Source organism: Pleurodeles waltl, chromosome 8 (genome assembly GCF_031143425.1).
Source record: "Pleurodeles waltl isolate 20211129_DDA chromosome 8, aPleWal1.hap1.20221129, whole genome shotgun sequence".
Lineage (NCBI taxonomy): Eukaryota > Metazoa > Chordata > Amphibia > Caudata > Salamandridae > Pleurodeles > Pleurodeles waltl.
In genome coordinates, this window is record NC_090447.1 from 91,819,952 (window position 1) to 91,840,754 (window position 20,803).

The 20,803-nt window shown below is 47.2% G+C and overlaps 1 long non-coding RNA gene across 1 annotated transcript in view; it reads right to left on the reverse strand.

Annotated features, from left to right (window-relative positions):
• The window catches only part of LOC138249067 (uncharacterized), a 65,567-nt gene extending 52,998 nt beyond the window's left edge, over positions 1-12,569 (reverse strand). Inside the window, exon 1 of the long non-coding RNA XR_011194694.1 lies at positions 12,486-12,569. This is a non-coding gene — a long non-coding RNA (uncharacterized lncRNA). The remainder of the gene's footprint in view (positions 1-12,485) is intronic.
• Positions 12,570-20,803: the final 8,234 nt, after the last annotated feature.

A 20,803-nucleotide genomic window follows, 5' to 3' on the forward strand; every position in this document is an offset into this window, starting at 1 on the left:
ATCTGCTAAGTGTATCACCAATTGTCTTGGCACCCTAGTCATGCCATCTCACATCATTTGTTGCTGTGGACATTTTGTTTTCATCAGTTGGTATCTGCTTGTAAAGGTCTTTCAGTTGGTAATGGATAAACTTTTTAAGGATGTAGAGGGTGTATTGACATTCCATCTTTGTACCTTGGTTGTCAGGAGCATAATTTGAGAATTGGTGAAATGTTGCACCTTCTCTAGGATAGCAGTTTACATCTCAGAAGTTACAAATGTAGCTCTGGTTGAGATCAATTAATATATCTAGGTATCTTGATTGGTTCAGATGGTTTCAGTTCAAGACCAGGTTTAGAGAAAACAAAAGAGAATGCCCTAATCATAAATAAAATGAACAGGTTCTGCCCTTCTTTGAAATGAATTTTATGCTAAATTCATATCTGATTTTGCTTTTATTCCTGAACCGAATACCAAGCTATAAAAGAAGAGAGCCAGCTTTATGTGAGACAGGGATAAGAGGATACCTTCACAAACATCAAGCATATTTGATGAAAGCTTCACCTTTACAACCATGCATTCTGGGTTTAACTGTTTTCATTATGGTTGATATGAATAAGCTTCGTTTAGGAGAAGCCAAAAATTGAACACACACGGTCAATTTTGCTCCGATGTTCTGAGAGAAGCTGAAAAGTAATACTCAGTCGTAGAGAAAGAGATGCTCCCATAAACGTATATTGGAGCAAGTTTCAGAGTTATTTGTGAAACACCTAAGTTTACTTTGAGAATAGATCAGCCTTTTGCTATACATTCTCGGTATGCCTTGTGCACGGTCTGAGAAATCAAGTGCCAGGTTAGCAGGGATTAAGGTTAGTATGAAACTGTTAGAGTTCAATTCTGAGGTGGAGCACTTTCTTGAAAAATGTGATAGAAGAGCAGATTTCTTGAATTGCTTGCTGTTGCACAAAGAATCAGAGGTGGAAAGGAGTGCAGAAGATTGTGGATGCCTAATCAACACCATTGATTTTGAAGAGCAGAGTTGTATCTCAGTGAAGTTGTGGAGATAAGTCCTGAGTGAGGATTTCATTTTCAACAAGGTTAAGTAATTATTACTGAGGATGGCCCACAGAAAGAAACCTAAGGTGAATTGCAAAGTGTTATCTAGGTTGTCTTTGGAGAATAGAATACTTTATAAGGGTAGCAAGCTTCTTTCCCTGCATTCCTTCAGAAGAGTGTTAGGAAATGTTGCATACACTAGGCATTGTGGGAGAACCTTGAAGATAAAAAGACTGAGGGTGGCCCAGAATGGACCATGATGTTGAACTGATGGTCAAAGGGTGCATCACATGTAAAAACCAAAACAATTCCCTTTTGACTGAATGTTCCCTTATGTACCAGTACAGTAACATGAACAGGTTTGGATGTAATTTACCATTGATTTTGTGGGCCCCTTTTCTGATCTTAGAAGCAGGATTACTCCGGTCTAAACTGATTATTACTCTAAATGGATGGAGGTCAGTTGTGCCAAGCAACCTGACACAAAGGGGGTCATTACAACATTGGCGGTAAAAGCCGCTTACCGCCGTGCAGAAGACCGCCAAAACACTGCTGCGGGCGCGGAATTCCGCCACGCTCATTATGACCCAAAGCCCGGAATCCGCAAAAATCTAGACACCCTCACAAGTCCGCCACACCAAAGGTCAGTGATAAACTGGCAATAACAAAAGCGACACCGTCACGCCAACAGGAATACGCCCACACTATCACGACCCATGAATCCACGCAGCGGTCTTTCAACCGCAGTAAACCATTGGTGGTACACACCGCCGCGCTCAAAATACACACACACTTACAAAACACTACCACATTGGACAATGTGATAATCAGATACAAATGCACACACCACTCCCACACACCCAATACAATATAAAACACACACCCACATCACCCACAAACCCCTACAACCACAATTGTGACTGAAGGCCAGAGAGAGACACCACCACCTACAAACTCGCATCCACAGGCACTCAACACCATCACCCACATAACATCCACGCACAAAACACCACACACATCTAAATATCACCCCACACATCACAACACACACCACCCCACACATCACCCACACCACTCCATGGCACCGCAAAGACACCCCAGGTTCTCTGAGGAGGAGCTCAGGGCCATGGTGGAGGAAATCGTCCGGGTAGAGCCACAGCTATTCGGATCACAGGTGCAGCACACCTCCATAGCTAGGAAGATGGAGCTATGGCGAAGAATCGTGGACAGGGTCCACGCAGTAGGGAAGAAGTAGGGATGACATCAGGAAGAGGTGGAACGACCTACGGGGGAAGGTGCATTCCGTGGTCTCAAGACACCACATCGCGGTACAGAGGACTGGCGGCGGACCCCTACCTCCTCCCCCACAACTAACAACATGGGAGGAGTAGGTCTTGGCTATACTGCATCCTGAGGGCCGCGCAGGAGTAGCTGGAGGAATGGACTCTGGTAAGACAAATTTTCACTACTTCATCCCCCACCCTACCTGCATGCCATCACATACCCCCACCCTCGCCCTCACCCCCATCACTCCAACTCCTCACACATGTCCCAATATCACAAACCACACATCCCAAACCCAAGCCCTGCATGCAACAACAAAGCATGGACACCCATCACCAAAGCATGGCCACTGCACATACCCATACACCCCCCTAAGCCATCATCACACAAGGTCCTACACAGGAATGCAAGCACTGGGGTACACGGTCACCCACCCATTGCACACCATGGCACACACGGATGCAATAATCATGCTTTTACACCCCTGCAGGACCCCTACCCAACTTCACCGGACAGGAGGGTCCAGATATGTCCACTCCACCCACAGAAGAGGCCCACAGTGATGACAGCAGCTCTGTCCAACTGGATCTAGATGACCAGCCCGGCCCATCTGGGACCCCGGGACAGTCGGTTCCCCTCACACTGGCACAAGCCACTACACACCTTCCCTCGCTGGAAACACCACCACAGCACCCACCCAGCGGGCCCATACCTCTGTCCCCAGGACACGTCAAGCAGCAGTGTGTCCACCACTACAGGGAACCCAGGCTAACCCACCACCCCAACAACACCAGGGACCTGGGGGCAGTGGCAGTGGGCACACGGTTCAGGGGACAGAGGCCCAGGAACACAGGGGAACTGGGAGGGCTGCTGTGCGACAGGGGGAGGACAGGCCCAGGGAACCCACTCTCCACGAGGCCCTCTCCAACATCATGGGAGCCTACCACCATTCCCAGGAGACGATGGCAACGGTACTGCCCAAGTTTCAGGAGACCCAGCGGCTGCAGGAGGAAAAGTATTTGGGGTTCAGGGAGGAACTCAAATCCATCAATTCCACCGTGGGCACCATTGTAGGGGTGCTGAAGGAACTTGTGAACACCAGGAGGGACACTGTGGCACAACAAGGGGCCCCTGACACTAGCCTGGACGATGTACTGCCCACCACCCCCTGCAGAGGGAGAACCACCCCGCAAACGGTCCCTGAGATCCAGGACAAAGACAGAGAACAATGCCAAGACCCCCGCCAAGAAATGAGACCACCCTGATTGTCATCCTTTTGTCCCACCTTGTCACCCTGTCCATCCTTAAACTGCCCCAGCTCCACTTCCTATGCCCCTTTGGACAATGCACCTGTGAAACTAATAGACTGGACTCTGCCATGGACATTCCTCCACCGTCACCCCTCACCATTTTACAACCCCCTCCAATGTTGAGCACTTAAATAAATACCCTTAAAGCTCAAAACAATCAGGAGTCTGTCTGTGATTTCGAATTAGTGTATTAACAATTACAGTGGCTAAATGCTCATTCAAATGTAATGTCAACATACCTATGTCACACAGCTCTAGTCCATGCGGAAACAAAGCAGAGGTCACACAGTGGACCCACATCTGTGAAATCGTAAGGGAAAGTGACAACTCAGTGACCATACACTGGGTGAAAAGGACAGACAGTAGAGAGGTAGTACATTTACATCAGATGTAGCAGGCAGTGTTGTCTTCTTACCTGTGTCTCACTGGAAGTATTGCAGGATCACCGTGTTCCTGATGTCGATGTCCTCTTCTTCTGCTTCCTCGTCTTCACTGTCCACAGGGTCCACAGCTGCCACAACACCTCCATCTGGACCATACTCCTGCAGAAAAGGCACCTGTCGTCGCAAAGCCAAGTTGTGAAGCATACAGCAGGCCACGATGATCTGGCATACCTTTTTTGGTGAGTAGAATAGGGAACCACCTGTCATATGGAGGCACCGGAACCTGGCCTTCAGGAGGCCGATGGTCCGCTCAATAATCCTCCTAGTCCGCCCATGTGCCTCATTGTAGCGTTCCTCTGCCCTTGTCCTGGGATTCCTCACAGGGGTCAGTAGCCATGACAGGTTGGGGTAACCAGAGTCACCTGTAAATGGCGAGGGACAACTGTTAGACACACACAAACTTATAGGGACATCCACAGACCCAGACAACTATTCCCACTGTATTGGGTCCATGTGCTCACCTAATAGCCACACCCAGTGCCTCTGGAGTTGCCCCATCACATAAGGGATGCTGCTATTCCGCAGGATGTAAGCGTCATGCACTGAGCCAGAGAATTTTGCATTCACATGGGAGATGTACTGGTCTGCCAAACACACCATCTGCACATTCATGGAATGGTAACTCTACCGGTTTCTGCACACCTGTTCACTCCTGCGGGGGGGACCAAGGCCACATGTGTCCCATCAATGGCACCTATGATGTTGGGGATATGTCCCAGGGCATAGAAATCACCTTTCACTGTAGGCAAATCCTCCACCTGAGGGAAAACGATGTAGTTCCGCATGTGTTTCAGCAGGGCAGACAACACTCTGGACAACACATTGGAAAACATAGGCTGGGAAATCCCTGATGCTATGGCCACTGTAGTTTGAAAAGACCCACTTGCTAGGAAATGGAGTACTGACAGCACCTGCACTTGAGGGGCGATTCCTGTGGGATGGCGGATAGCTGACATCAGGTCTGGCTCCAACTGGGCACACAGTTCCTGGATTGTGGCACGATCAAGCCTGTAGGTGATGATCACATGTCTTTCCTCCATTGTCGACAGGTCCACCAGCGGTCTGTACACCGGAGGTTGCCGCCATCTCCTCACATGCCCCAGTGGACGGTGCCTATGGAGTAGAACAGCGAGCAGAGAGTCAACCAACTCTGAGGTACGTAAACACAGCTTACTCTGAAAATATTAGCAATTCGAAAATTGCCTGTATGAGTGTTTAGGCAAGGCATAGATATGTGTGACGCAGTCCAAATTAATGCCGTGTGGGCCCCTGAAATGGCGGCTACCTGACCTGTAAAGTGGGACAAGGGGATATGAGGTAACTGCGCTGGCGTTGTACATCGTCGCGGTAGGCAGTCGAAGACCCCGGCGCAATCCTGCATTGGTTAACATTGGACCCTATGGGTCCCAGGAGCCAATGACGATGTACGCCGGCGGTGACGGTACGCACCGCCGCGGACGTGACCGCCATTTTCTCTCTGTTCAATCACTCGATATCTGATCTTCGACAGGAGAGGACCTACACTGCAAGTGCTGCTGTGACCTCAGTCTGTAGGAGACAATGGCTCATGTGTCTGGGGAAAGGGCCCCTGCCTTCAGCACAGAGGAGTTGGAGAAACTCGTGGATGGGGTCCTCGCCCATTACACGCTACTCTACGGTCCTCCAGACAAACAGGTAAGTGCACTGTGAGCATGCTGTATGGGCAATGCCTGTGTCGAGTGGAGTGGGGTGGATGAAAGATAGGGGGGGGTGAGAATGAGGCTTGCTTGAAAAGCCGGTGAGTGCATGTGCGTCATGGCAAGGGTAGGGATGCGGGCCAATGACTGTGACGGTGCGGACGGTAATATCTTCTCCTTTTCCCCTGTACTGTTCCTGTAGGTCAGCGCCCACCAGAAGAAGGACATTTGGCGTGCCATCGCCAAGGAAGTCCGGACCCTGGGGGTCTACCACAGACGGAGCACCCACTGCCGGAAAAGATGGGAGGACATTCGCCGCTGGAGCAAGAAGACGGCGGAGGCCCAGCTGGGGATGGCCTCCCAACGTGGGAGGGTTGCCCGTCGCACCATGACCCCCCTGATATTCAGGATCCTGGCGGTGGCGTACCCGGAGTTGGATGGGTGCTTGAGGGCATCACAGCAGCAACAATGGGGGGGAGTACACTCTCATTCTGCTGATTCAGCGCGCAGTGTAGGTGTCTGGGTGGGTGTGGTAGGCTGTGGGTTCCCCTAGGCCAGGGCGAGTTTAGTAGGCAAGGATCCTTCTTAAGGCAGGCCCTGTGGCACCCCACTCCACCTGTGTACAGTGCCAACTACACCTAGTCAGGCTCTTGTGACATCCATGTGTGCAGAAATCGGCCATAGCCTTGTAACCCATGTCCCTGGGATTGAATAGTGGACTCCAAATGCGCGGCATAGTGCAGGGGGCTTCTGTGTCTGTCGTGTCCGCCAACGGTAGTGGTATTGCATGCACTCAATATGTCTTTCTTCTGTCTCCCCCCCCCCCTTTTTGTGGTCTCCCTGTCCTTGTGTGCATTAGCATCATCAGGCAGAGGAGCAGTGGCACTGGAGCAGGAGGGAGCTGCATCCCACATGACCCTGGAGGGCGACACTACGCAGTCTGAATTCACCAGTGGGACTGAGGGCGAGGTGAGCTCCACGGTGGGGACAGGAGCTGAGACCAGCGATACGGACTCCTCCTCTGATGGGAGCTCCCTTGCGGTGGCGGGCCCCTCTGTGCGCACTGCATCTACAGGTACAGCCGCCATCCCCCCTTCCAGCACCGCCCTCCCAGCAGCCCCTCAGCTTTTGCCCCATGCCCGCTCACCCAGGAGGGTGGGCATCACCTTCGCCCCAGGCACCTCAGGCCCTGCACCAGTCACCCCTGCTGCCCTCAGTGAGGAGGCCATTCACCTCCTCAGGTCCCTCACTGTTGGGCAGTCTACTCTTTTGAATGCCATCCAGGGTGTAGAGAGGCAGTTGCAACAAACCAATGCATACCTGGAGGGCATTCACTCTGGTCAGGCAGCCCTTCAGCGAGCGTTTCAGACTCTGGCCTCAGCACTGATGGCAGTCATTGTCCCTGTCTCTAGCCTCCCCCCTCCAACTTCCTCCACCCAGACCCACACCCCTGTCCCTCAGCCTATCCCAAGCACACCATCAGACCAGCATGCACACATGTCAACACACAAGGGAAGCTCAGGCAAACATAAGCACCACACATCCCACAGGCACTCACGCAAGCATCAGACCCATGCAGACACACCAACATTCACTGCCTCCACTGTGTCCCCCTCCTCTCCGTCTCCCTTCTCCCTCCCTGTCTTGTCTCCACTCACACCTGCATGCACTACATCCTCAGCCACTACGTCCATCACCAGCACACCCACCACCACACCCTGCTCACGTGCAGTCACCACCCCCACTACCATTCACACGTCCCCTGTGTCCTCTCCCAGTGTGTCTGTGAGGCCACCTCACAAGGTACACAAACGCAGCCACACCCCAACCCAACAGCCATCCACCTCATGACAGCCTCCAGCCCATGCACCTTCACCCAAAGTCAGCAAACGTACACCTCCTGCAATCACTACCTCTTCCTCCACTCCCAAACCCCCTCCAGCTACCCGTCCCAGTGTTCCTAAGAAACTTTTCCTGGCCAACCTTGACCTCTTTCCCTCAGCTCTCCCACCCCTTCAGTCTCCTAGGGCCCGACTCTCCAGGTCCCAACCTAGCACCTCAGCCACAACATCGGAGGGACCAGTGGTGCCAGTAGTCACCGGATTATGGAGTGCAACAGGCAGCAGGGCAGCCAGTGTGGCAAGGAGCCAGAGTACGGACAGTCCCCCAACTGTCAAGCATAAAAAGTTGGCCAGTGCCCGGCGGGAGAGGGGAAAGAAATCAGCCACCAAAGCTGCTCCCAGGGGTGCAGTTGGGAGTGTGGAGACAGCTGCAACACCATCCAAGGTGGGGAAGGGGCACAGTAGACCGCCAGCAGTCCCGCTGCCCAGGACAAGACCACCACCAGCATCCCCGCTGCCCAGGACAAGACCGCCAGCAGCATCCCCGCTGCCCAGGACAAGACCGCCAGCAGCAGCCCCGCTGCTCAGGAGAAGACCGCCAGCAGCAGCCCCGCTGCCCAGGAGAAGGCCACCAGCAGCCCCGCTGCCCAGGTCAAGACCGCCACCAGCAGCCCTGCTGCCCAGGACAAGACTGCCACCAGCAGCCCCGCTGCCCAGGACAAGACCGCCAGCAGCAGCCCCGCTGCCCAGCACAAGACCGCCAGCAGCCCCGCTGCCCAGGACAAGACCGCCACCAGCAGCCCTGCTGCCCAGGACAAGACCGCCAGCAGCAGCCCCGCTGCCCAGGAGAAGACCGCCAGCAGCCCCGCTGCCCAGGACACCGCCGCCAGCAGCACCGCAGGCCAGTGAGCGCCAATGATTCCGACGCTACTGAGGCCGCCACGGGCAGGATGAAGCACTCTCGGCACAAAGCCCCCTCCAGAACCAGTGGGGACTGTTATCCACGTGAGAGACTGTGGCTTTGCACTCCCCAGGATTGGACAGTGGGCAACCCACCCACTGTAGAGACTTGAGAGACTGCAGCTTTGCACTCCCCAGGATTGAATAGTGGGCAACCCACCCACTGTAGAGACTTGAGAGACTGTGGCTTTGCACTCCCCAGGATTGAACAGTGGGCAACCCACCCACTGTAGAGACTTGAGAGACTGTGGCTTTGCACTCCCCAGGATTGGACAGTGGGCAACCCACCCACTGTAGAGACTTGAGAGACTGCGGCTTTGCACTCCCCAGGATTGAACAGTGGGCATGGAGCCCCCTCGTGGATCTGGCGTCGTCCACTCATCCTGCTGAGGTGCCCCCCCTTCCCCCTGAGGTGCCTGTTTTATTTCTATCTGATGCCCCAGCAGTGTTCTCTCCGTCTTGTTCGGGTATTGAGTGTGGGCCTTGTCCATGCCTTTTGGGCCCAGTGATCCAGTGGACTTGTGTTCTTGGTGTATATAGTATAAATGTATATATATGTAAATATTTTTGATTTATGTAATTGAATATATCACAATTATTCAACTCATTTAGTTTTGTCCTTGTATTCTTCCAGGGGGGTTCGGGGTGTAACTGTAATGTATCATGCTGTATTTGTGTGTGTGTTGTAGTGGGTGAGGGTGGGGGTGGGGGTGTTGCGTATTGCGTGTGTCACTGTTTTTTCCCTCCCCCCTCCCCTGTGTCGTAGGTGCAGTACTCACCGTGGTCTTCGCCGCCGGCGTTCGTGCTCCTGGTAGAGGAGCAGGAAGATAAAGGCTGGTAGAATCTGAAGTTCCGATTCCATGGCGTCCTGGTTCCTCGTGGGGTGTGTACAGGTGAGCGTTTTCCCTTCGAAGTCCTGTTTCCGCCGTGTTTTTGTTCGCGGTGAATCCGCCCCGGAAAAGGTGGCGGATTGGTGGGTTGTAATAGCGTGGGCGGTACATTGTGTTCCGCCTGTCTGTTTGCGGTTACCGCTGCGGTGTTTGTTTGTACCGCTGTGGCAGTCGGAGTGTTAAAGTGGCTGTCTATGTTGGCGGTTTCCGCCACTGTCATGATTCCATTTTTTTTACCACCGGCCTGTTGGTGGTTTTACCGCCTCTTTAACACCGACCGCCAGGGTTGTAATGAGGGCCAAAATGTGTTGTTGAATTTCACGGAAATGTCTGCTCAGAAGGTGCATGAGAGAACAAGTCTTTTTCAACCCCAAGAGAATGGTTTGTTAGAGAGGGCAAATAGACTCACTAGGGGATTTGTCAGGTTGTTCCTATGCAATCACATTGCCTTTGAAAAAGTAGTACAGGGATTAATACCACAGGAATAATTCCCTTTGAGGCACTTAGTAGTCGAAAACTATGTTCCCTCTAAGCTGCATACCTGTTCACCCAGGCAGAGAGAGATTTATCAAACTGCAGAATCATGGAGAGCATGCATTACACAAAGTTTGCTGGCCCACAAATAATTGAACAAGGGAAGAGATCTTCACCAGCTGTGCAGAAAGCAGAATTAAACACACAGAAGCTGGCAAGACAGTAATGTTTTTCATAGCAAAGAAAACAAAGCAAGCTTTGTGTTGCTTTTGTCACTGCTCATACTTTTAGTCATGTTCTGGTTCCCAGACTTTCACAATGGTTTTGTAGCTCTGGAATATACATTGATTCAATAACAGTCCGGAAGGCCATAGGACACACCAATGTGGAAATAAATGCAATTAATGTCAGAAAAATAGACTGGCCTACTTTCCTTTAACTGCTTCAACATATATCAGCAGCATCTAGTTCTGCCAGAGACTTTTGGCACCCACCCAAGAGCAGTGGTGATTCATCTGACATTGCAAACATGCCCAACCTTCTTTCTTCATTAATACTTTACACGGCTATGAACACAATTGTTAGACCTGAAACCCTTGCTCTGGTATCCCCCCAGACATTTTGCCTTTACTCTTGTGCTTTTGCTTAACTAATTTTTGTTGGCATTAGGATTCTATTAGCCAGTGGTAATGTCCTTGCACCTAAAATGTGGTAAAATTGTTCTACACCTAATTGTCACATTTAATGCACTTATAAGTTCCTGGTAAATGGTACTACCTGTACCCAGGGCCTGTAAATTAAAAGGTACAGGTGGGCAGCAATACCCACTGGGCCATCGACTAAAGTAGCACTGTAAAAAATGTTTCAGGCCTGCCACTGTAGCCTGTAGGGCAATTTACAACTGCTATTTGGCCTAGCAAAATAAACTTTTGCCAGGCCTCAACCTTCCTTTATAATACTTGTAAGTCACCCCTAAGGTAGGTACTTAAGGCTCATGGGACAGGTTTCATGCTACTTATAAAGTATTACATGTGTGGTTAGGTTTGACTTTTTCTGCCAGTGAAAATATCCTAAAGTAATTTTCCACTGTTCTAAGGCTATCTCTCCCATAGACTAAAACTGGGTTATTTAACTACACTTCATACGTGTTAACTTCAGTTTGGGATCAGATAGAGATATACTGTTTATACTCAAATGAATTGTATTTTTAAATCCTCTTTAACAGATTTTAGATTACAATGCTGAAAATGCACTTTTACAGAATTGGCATTTTTCTGCCCAAACTAACTGTACTTTTCTGCCAGTGTTGTGGGTCACATGTCTGTGAATGGCTCTCCTTTTGTGAGCTGTTTATTCATTCCAGGCATGAGAACAAAGAATGTCTAGTTATGAGGGAAGTGAGTCCTCCTGACAGGATTGCTGGGGATGAGCTGAGGGCCTGACGGGTATCAGTGACGGTACCTGAGAAGTGGGCATCAGCGATGATATCTGAAAATTATAGGCAGCAATGATTTAAGGGTACTCTGAAATGGATGAGGAGCCTGGGGAGTCCCATCTGATATGTGAATGAGGTAGACAATTGGGTTGTCATTTTTTTATGCACAACTGGAAGTATAGACAGAGCGTTCAATCCTGTGAGAATATGCTTCCTGGATTTTTCACAGAGTATGTCTTCCTGTTCGTCCTGAGGAGGCCTGAGGTTTAAAGGCTGAAACACGTTGACATAACATTCTGGAGGAGTCCACTGAGTGCTTAAAATAAAAGGATGAAATCAAGACATATGGGACACATTGCATAAATGCCAATGGGATATTTAATTCAATTTATTGTGCTTCGATCCTTAAGGGCTACTTCTAACAAGGAGTGTGTGTTTATGATATTGCAGGCTTCTTTCATTACTTTGGAGATCTGACACAAATTGTTTTTTGTATTTGTGTTTGTATCTAATTTTTGATACTTGTAATGATGTGCTGTGTTCCCGCACTCATATGTTTGAAATAGCGATACAATAAACTAACTGAGAAATGTGGACTATACTCATTTCTCAACAAGTAAAAGTGATTGCTAGACAACGTTTTTGAGTGGAGGCGGGGAGTGAATATTAAGCTGCTTCCTGTTATAGAGTTTTTCAGTGTATTCTTTCCTACTGTATACCATTTCTTTCATATATATTCAGATCAGAAACAGAGCACTACACAAGCATCAACATAACAAGTTTCTTGGGCTGTGTCTGCTGATCGCATGTCAACTGCCCGATGTGTACTTTCTGCATTGATGCTTCTTTGTGTGCATGGGTGCCTGTATGCGTGTTGGCACATGTATGCATGGATGTCTACAGCTGTGCTGCTCTGCCAATGTATGATATGTCAGTGCACGTATGGATGTTGTACGTCTAGGTGTCTGCAGTATACTAAAATGAAAATTATAGGCTTCGTCAGTGCTGTTTGCCTTCGGTTGCTCAGTGCTCATCTTTGGCTTGTCAGTAGTGCCCAACAGCCTGCCTGCCTTTTCAAAACACATTCAAGTTTCCACAACACCCACACAGTCCATCGGCTGCAGAGAATGCACTTACCCGAGCACCCTGCCAGCACCGCCAGCACGAGGATGAGCAGACCCAGCCGATCCATGGTCACACTGCCTGGCTCCTGAACGCTGACTGACAGAAACCAACAGCACCTCATCTGTTTTTATACTCCAGCGCCTTACAGCTAACTGAGCGGGGGTGAGGTCTATTTGTGTAAGTGTATGTGCCTCTCTGCCAGAGTCCGGCTGTATGTGTGCATGCAACAAGCAACAATGCAAAGAGAGACTACAGAAAAGAAAGATTGCTCAGTGCATTACAATTTTAAATTGGAAATAAACGATGACACACAAGGAAAAGTAAAAATGGCAAGAAAATAAGGATGATTTTACAGTTCATACTCTACAAGGACATTGCCTCCCAGATAGGCTCTAAATCATGCCAGCAGTTTACCTTACATAATGCAAGGAATAGGGTGCCTACCACACTCCAGGTCTTTCTGATACTGTCACCAGTCCTAAACACCGAGAATACAACACCCAGAATGCATCAGGTTATCACAAAAAAGTTCTGGACTGGATACACTGTTTTAAAGACCCGAAGGAGGTGGTACTTCCACTCATGAAACAACTCTAATTGCTTAAACATAGACATTTCCTCAACATCTCCTTTTCATTAAAATTACAATCATGTTTTCTTTGTGTCCTTTTATGTAGCATTAACAAGGCCTGGAAAGCACCAGAGCATTTTACAAAGCTGTGAGTTACGGAAACAACATAAAATTAAACAACCAAATAAACAGTAGTTGGTTACAGGAGAAATAAGCATTGGCAAAGTCAATAAGTGTCCCTTTCACCTAACTGCTGGTACTCGTCATTACTAGCCAGAAGCAGCAGTTTGGTGTAGTCAAAGTTGTTTATTGTAGCAGTTCACTTACAGACATCTATCCTCTAGAAGGAATCCACATCCTAAGGGCTCTGAAATCTCCAGACATTCCATGGAACCGTGCCAGCTCCAAACTACTTAGTCAAGACACAAGATTTAAATGTTGTATTAAAGCTTTAGATCTGCAAAGAGATCAACAGTAAAATATTGAAAGAATTAAACACATAATACAATACAATTACATTAATTTATAATAGAATTTTGTGGATTTACCTACATAAGACAAAAGTAAATAAATAGTTAAAAAGCTCTTAAAAACTAAAATTATACAGTTACTTAGTCAAAACATAACAAATCTTTTTCCCCAAAATATGATAAATGGAATAACAATTTCACTAATCTTAAACTCCATCTTACGTATACTATTATCCTTATAGCATGATCATGTTACGAAGCACATTAGTCGAATCAAAACTGACCAAGCAAATGTTGACAAGGAACACACCCTTGTTTGGATTTGCCATTTGACAATGAACATATCCTGGATTTGACATGAATTGGAACTAAATCTATGCACATACATAAACTTGACCCAGTACAGTCTTCTCCTCATTCAAGCCCCAACACTTTCAAAGAACGTTGTATGTCATTTTCCTATGCATCATGTATTGCCCGACTTGTTTTAATATTTGCTTCTAACCAAATACAGTTCTCCAAATCACTGCACAGTGTTAATTTCCTTGAGTTCTAATTTCTTCCAACGTCCAACCATACAGTGTTGCCTCTCACTTCCCTTATTATGTTATAGCTTGGTCACTTTGAAAAACCCTTTTTTACATTCAAACCCAAAGGCACTCTAACAAAATCACCATTCTTCCTGTGTACTTCTGGGTGACTTGCTCTGTTCAACTCCACCAGTGTCATCTTTGTAAAAACTGTCCTACTCTTGTGATGTTAAATCTGTGTCAGAATGTGGTATGTCCTGTAGATCCACAGCATGTACTTGGCTTCCCTTTTCAATGCAGATGTCTCTCTACTGCCAACTGAACACACTAATACAAAACCTGATTGAAACGTTCCACAAGTCAATTTTCCCGAGGGTCATAAACAGCACTTTTATAATGTTTTATTCCCTCACTTTCCAAAAACTGCTGGAATTCATCCGCCACAAACTGTGGCCCATTGTCGGACACAACACATTCTGGGCACCCTTTCCTTCTGAAGATCTTTTCACAACAAATTGTAGTGTTAGACACTTTGACCTCCTTCATAAAAGCTGCCTCTGGCCACTTGGAATAGTAGTCTACTAAGAGCGACAGCATACTTCCCATCTAAACCTTTACAATTGAATGGACCATTTATATCTATTCCCACTTGTCATGCTTTCTGGGAATACTCTGTTGGCTATATGGGCATTTCATGGACAGTTTGGGATTTATCACTGCACATGCAAGCAATGGACTTGCACACGCACTGCTCAATCCCTTTGTCCTTACTTGGCCATCAAAAATCTTCACTCTGCACCACTCCACTCTAAGCTATTCCACTTTACAGCACTACACTGTACCTCACTCCACTCTATGCCACTCCACTGTACACTATTCCACTCTATACCATTTCGCTCTATGCCACTCCACTGCATACTTTTTTGGTGCATGCCAGTCCACTCTACCAAACTCTATTGTACACCACTCTGTCCTCCACCACTCCACTGCACATTATTCCACTCTATGCCACTCTACTTCACTCCAGTCCAGTCTATGCCACTCCACTGTGTGCCACCAAACTGACCTCACTCGACTCTACTTCACCTACTCCACTCTATGCCACTCTACTGTATGCTATTACACTCTACACGATTCCTCTTTATGCCACTCCATTCTGCGCTATTCCACTCTACACCAGTCCACTGTACACTATTCCTCTCTATGCCACTCCACTGTACGTCACTTTAGTCTATGACACTCCCCTGTATGCCACTACACTCTCTGTCTCTCCACTGTACGCTATCCCACCGTACACCACTTGACACTTCATCACTCCACTCTATGCCACTCCACTCTATGCCGCTCCACTCTACACCAATCCACTCTATGTTATTCCACTGTAGCCATTCTTCTGTACGCCACTCCACAATATGGTATTAGATTGTGTGCCACACCACTCTATGCTACTCCTCTCTATGCTTCTTCACTGTAAACCAATAGTCTCTATCTCAGTCTACTCTATGCCACTACACTTTATGCTATTCCACTACACTCAGCACTATAATATTATACACCACTAAACTCTTCCCACTCCTCAATACTCGGCTGTACTCTTTTCCACTTTATGCACCTCCACTCTGTCGCTTCCACCTTTATCACTCCAGTTATGTCACTCCACTGTACGCCACTCCACACTACAGTATTCCACTGTATGCCACTTAACTATTGCTCACTGCACTCTATGCCACTGCACTCCACACCATTCCACTCTATGCTATTCTACTGTATGCCACTACACTGTACCTCACTCCACTCTACACCACCCCACTCTACACCACTCCATTCTAAACCTCTCCAATGGCAGTTATTCCACTCTCTGCCACTCCACTCTGTAGCACCTAAGTCTACAGCACTCCACTCTGCTGCACTCCATTTTAGGCTACTCCACGCTATGTCATTTCACTGTACACACTCCACTGTACACTATTCAATGTATGCCACCCGACTCTATCCCACTCTACGCTCCTCCATTCCACTGTACATTATTCTTCCTCTCTATGAAACTCCTATCTATGCCACTCCACTCTACGCCCTCTCCTCTATGCTGTTCTACTGTACATAAATTCCAATCAAAGCCACTCCACTCAAAACTATTACACTCTATGGCACTCCACTCTATGCTATTTCATTGCATGCAACTCTAATCTACACTATTCAACTGTATGCCACCCCACTCGATCCTACTCCTCTCTACACCACTCCAATCCACACCACTCCACTGTACACCACTCAACAATACTGTACTTGACTCACTGACAGTCTATGCCCCTACACTCTACTACACAATACTCTACTCTGAAGCACTCCACTGTACAACAATGTACTCCTGTAAATGCAAGTCTACACCACTCTTCTTTAGTCTATGCCAGTGTATGACACTTTAGTCCACTATTGTCAGAGTACCTTGGTTCGATTCCCTCAGGAGCAGAAGATAAATCCTCAGTCCCAACCCAGACTACTCGCAACGAATGGAGTTCTCTGTTTTGAGCGTCCTGGAGGGGGAAAGGGGAATGGGATAAGAGAGACTGCCTCAAAGGTCTGCTTCTTCAATAACTCAGTCTGTCATACTCTTCTCTTTTTATCTTGAAAGAGGCACCTGAAAGATTATAATTACAATTACTAGGGACACACTGTTTCATTTATACAATCTTTGAACATTCACTAATAATTAATTAATTTTACTTGTGCTCATATCACAACTCTCTTTACCTAAGTTTCCTGAGGAATTTGCCTCTCTCTTTCTCTCAATGATATATGTTAAGATTATAGTAAATAAGTTACATTGAGGTTAATCTCTTGTTTGAAGTTAAGGTCAAACTGCTTGTTGACTGTCTTTTATAATCTTTTATAATCTTTTACAGATAACAGTAACCTGGATGCTCCTTCATGAGTGCTGAATAAAATGTCTCTGTATACTTCTGAACTCTAGTAGTTTACAAGCAGTTAACAATATTGTCTGTGTCTTATTGAAAAAATGTTCTTATAATATTCCAATTTTTAGAGCCCAGCCAGAAACTCTTAAAAACGCTGTTGAATCTCCGGGCACCTTTTTTCGCCTTTGACCAACTAAAGTATAATCTGCGGCTTACTTGAATAGCCCTTGGAAATATGTGCGTAGCGATATCCTTGCTGAAAACGTTTACCTCACAACAAGCGCTCTCTCAAACACCTCTGGATTCCAGCCATAATACAGTTGAAGTGCACGGCACCAAAGCGGCGCATGCGTATCACAGTTCCATCTCAAGAGTGCAACACTAGAACTGCAACCTCAAATCTGAACATCTCGATGGACAGCTTCGATTTTTTTGTCTGTGCTTTCCTTGCAACATTTCCAACACAGCTCGACAAACTATCTGCCAATAAGGAGATCGCCTTTTCCACTGCGGATATTTCTGGACCTGCATACCTATTGCTTTTCTTTTACACTTCACAGGAGTCAGAACATTGCAAATCTGAGGGGTCTTGACAGTACTCCCCCTCAAGGAACAGTTCTCCGGTTTAGGTTTGTCTGGATGAGTTCTGTGAAAGTTATTTATTAATCTTGAGGTATGCACGTTATTATGAGGTTCCCAAGATCTTTCTTCCGGGCCATATCCTTTCCAGTCAATTAAATAGTACAACTTGCCCCTTCTTATCTTGGAATCCAAAATCTGATGGACCTCATAGTCCTCTGCAGAGTTAATCTGAATGGGAATCGGAGGAGTGTTTAATCGCAAACTTGGAGGACTGTTCTTTAACAATGAAACATGAAAGACTGGATGTATTTTTAAATGGGAAGGTAACTGCAGTTTGACTGCTACTGGATTGATAATTTTATCCACCTTAAATGGACCACTGAATCGTGTCTGAAATTTTCGATTTCCTTTGAGATGTAAATGACGTGTGGATAACCAAACAATATCACCCCTTGTAAAAATAGGACTCTCTCTTCTTTTTTTATCTGCCTGAATTTTATATGAAATTTGTGCTTGAGTTATCTTTTTCTTAGTGTTCACTAAGGTGGTCTGTAATCGCTTTACTAAATCTTCGACTGCTGGAACTGTGTAATCTTCTTTACCCAAAATTACATTAGGATGTCTGCCTTGTTTTAAATAAAAGCGGGTGAACCCAGTGGTGGAATATACAGCATTATTATAAGCAAATTCAGCTGCCCAAACCAACTCTGACCAGTCCTCTTTTTGATCAAATAAATGGAGTCTTAGTATTGTTCTAACTCTTGATTTACTCTCTCTGTTTGCCCATCTGTTTCTGGGTGATAACTGGTAGAGAAACGTGACTCAATTCCTAACCGCTTGGTAAAAGCTCGCCAAAAGTGGGAAATAAATTGGGATCCTCGGTCAGAAATGAGAATTTTTGGAATCCTGTGAGCTCATACAATATGTTGTGTAAATAACTGAGCAACTTGTGGGGCTCGGGGAAGTCTTTTGTAAGGGATGAAATGTGCCATCCTAGTGAAAGTGTCCACAAAAAATATAATAGTATTGAAACCTTGACTACTGGGAAGATCTACTATGAGATCCATGGTAACTGTATGCCAAGGATGGGGTGCTGTGGGGAAAGGTCTTACAAGACCTTGTGGAGCTGATCTGTTGGATTTTGCTTTTCAACACTTTTCGGAAGTTGACACTCATTGTCTTATCTGAGCTTTCATTTGTGGCCACCAAAAGTTTCTCTGTATCAATTCTTGAGTTTTTTTAACCCGTTTGTGTCCAGCCAATTGATCATCATGACAAGCCTGAAGGACTTTTTCTTGTAAATCTAAGATTGGTATATACAATGCATCTTTATGATATGTTAATCCATCCTTGATCACTCTTTCAGGTGCTTCATTGGACCACATCAAAATTTTTTCTTGTGTTAAGACTTCTTGAATCCCTTTGGCCAAATCTGCATAATGAATGGTTAATACAAACTTCTCCTTTGGGATAATCAAACTCTTTTCTGAAATCTCCTTAGATGGATTGACATCTGTCCGAGACAGTGCATTCGCCTTGCCATTGGCTGTACAAGGTCGAAAGGTAATGACAAAATCAAAGTCTGCAAAATATGGGACCAACGCAATTGTCTTGCTGTTATTGTGCGGGCTGCTTTCAGAAACTGTAAGTTCTGATAGTCAGTGTAAACAGTTACCTTATGCCAAGCCCCCAAAATATAGACCCTCATTATTACATTGACAGTAAACGGCGCTTACCGCCACGCTGATTGCTGCCAACTTACCGCTGCGGCAGCGGATACCCATTCACCATATATTGATACACACACACAACAATTCGACAGAATACAGCCACACACACAAATCCGCCAGACCAAAGGTCAGTGATAAAGTGACGGTATCAAAAGCCACACCGTTACGCCAACAGAACAACGCCCACCACATTATGACCCACGAATCACCACAGTGGACATTCAACGGCGGTAAACCAATTTGCAGTACATACTACTGCTCTCACAATGTACACCTACAAACAAAACACCACCACATTGGACAATTCAAACAACACACACCTGACACTTCTACACACACCACACCCACACCACTATAAAACACACACCTACAGTACCCACAACCCTTTACGAATACAAACAATTGCTACCAGAGAGACACCAAGACCACTGACAAAACTAGAGCCACGCACTACTCACACCTATACTCCACATCACACACCCCAACACATTACTCAACACACCCTCACCAACACCCATCACATAACACCCATGGCACCACAAAGACACCCCCGTTTCACAGAGGAGGAGCTAAGGGTTATGGTGGAGGAAATCGTCAGAGTAGAGCCACAGCTATTTGGAGCACAGGTGCAGCAGATATCTATAGCCAGGAAGATGGAGCTATGGCAGAGAATCGTGGACAGGGTCAATGCCATGGTATAGCACCCCAGAACTAGGGATGACATCAGGAAGAGGTGGAACGACCTACGGGGGAAGGTACGTTCCATAGCAGCAAGACACCAGCTCGCTATCCAGAGGACTGGCGGTGGACCCCCACCTCCTCCCCCACAACTCACAGTATTGGAGGAGAAAGTCTTGGCAATACTGCATCCTGAGGGCCTGGCGGGAGTCAGAGGAGGACTGAACTCTGGTAAGTCAACTCTCTACTATTATCACCCCCCCACCTCCATGCCATCACATACCCCCACCCTCACTCCCATCACTCCACAACATCACACACACAGCCCACCATCACAACCCACTCATCCCAATGCCAAGCCCTGCATGCTGTACCAATACATGGACACCCCTCACAGCCCTGCATGGACACTCATCACTAAAGCATGCACAGCATAGAGAATTAACTATCCAACCATAAACTAACATATACAAGTGAAAGCTGGCAGGGCAAATCCAACCACAGAAGGGAAGCCACGGCTGTACAATATGTCAGACACAGAAACCATAACACATCATTTACATCCCCACAGGTACCCCAGCCAATGTCAGCGGAGAGGAGGTGCCAACACTATCCAGTCCCCCAACTGAAGAGGCCCACAGTGATGACAGCAACTCTGGTCTTCAGGATCTGGATGACTTACCTGCCCATCAGGGACCACTGGACAGCTGGTTACCCAGGCCCAGTCACACACCACCACAGAGCCTCCCCCATCAGGAAACACCACTACGTCACCCACCCAGTGTACCCATACCTATGTCCCCAGGACACATCAATCAGCAGTGTGTCCACCTCTACAGGGACCCCAGCGCACA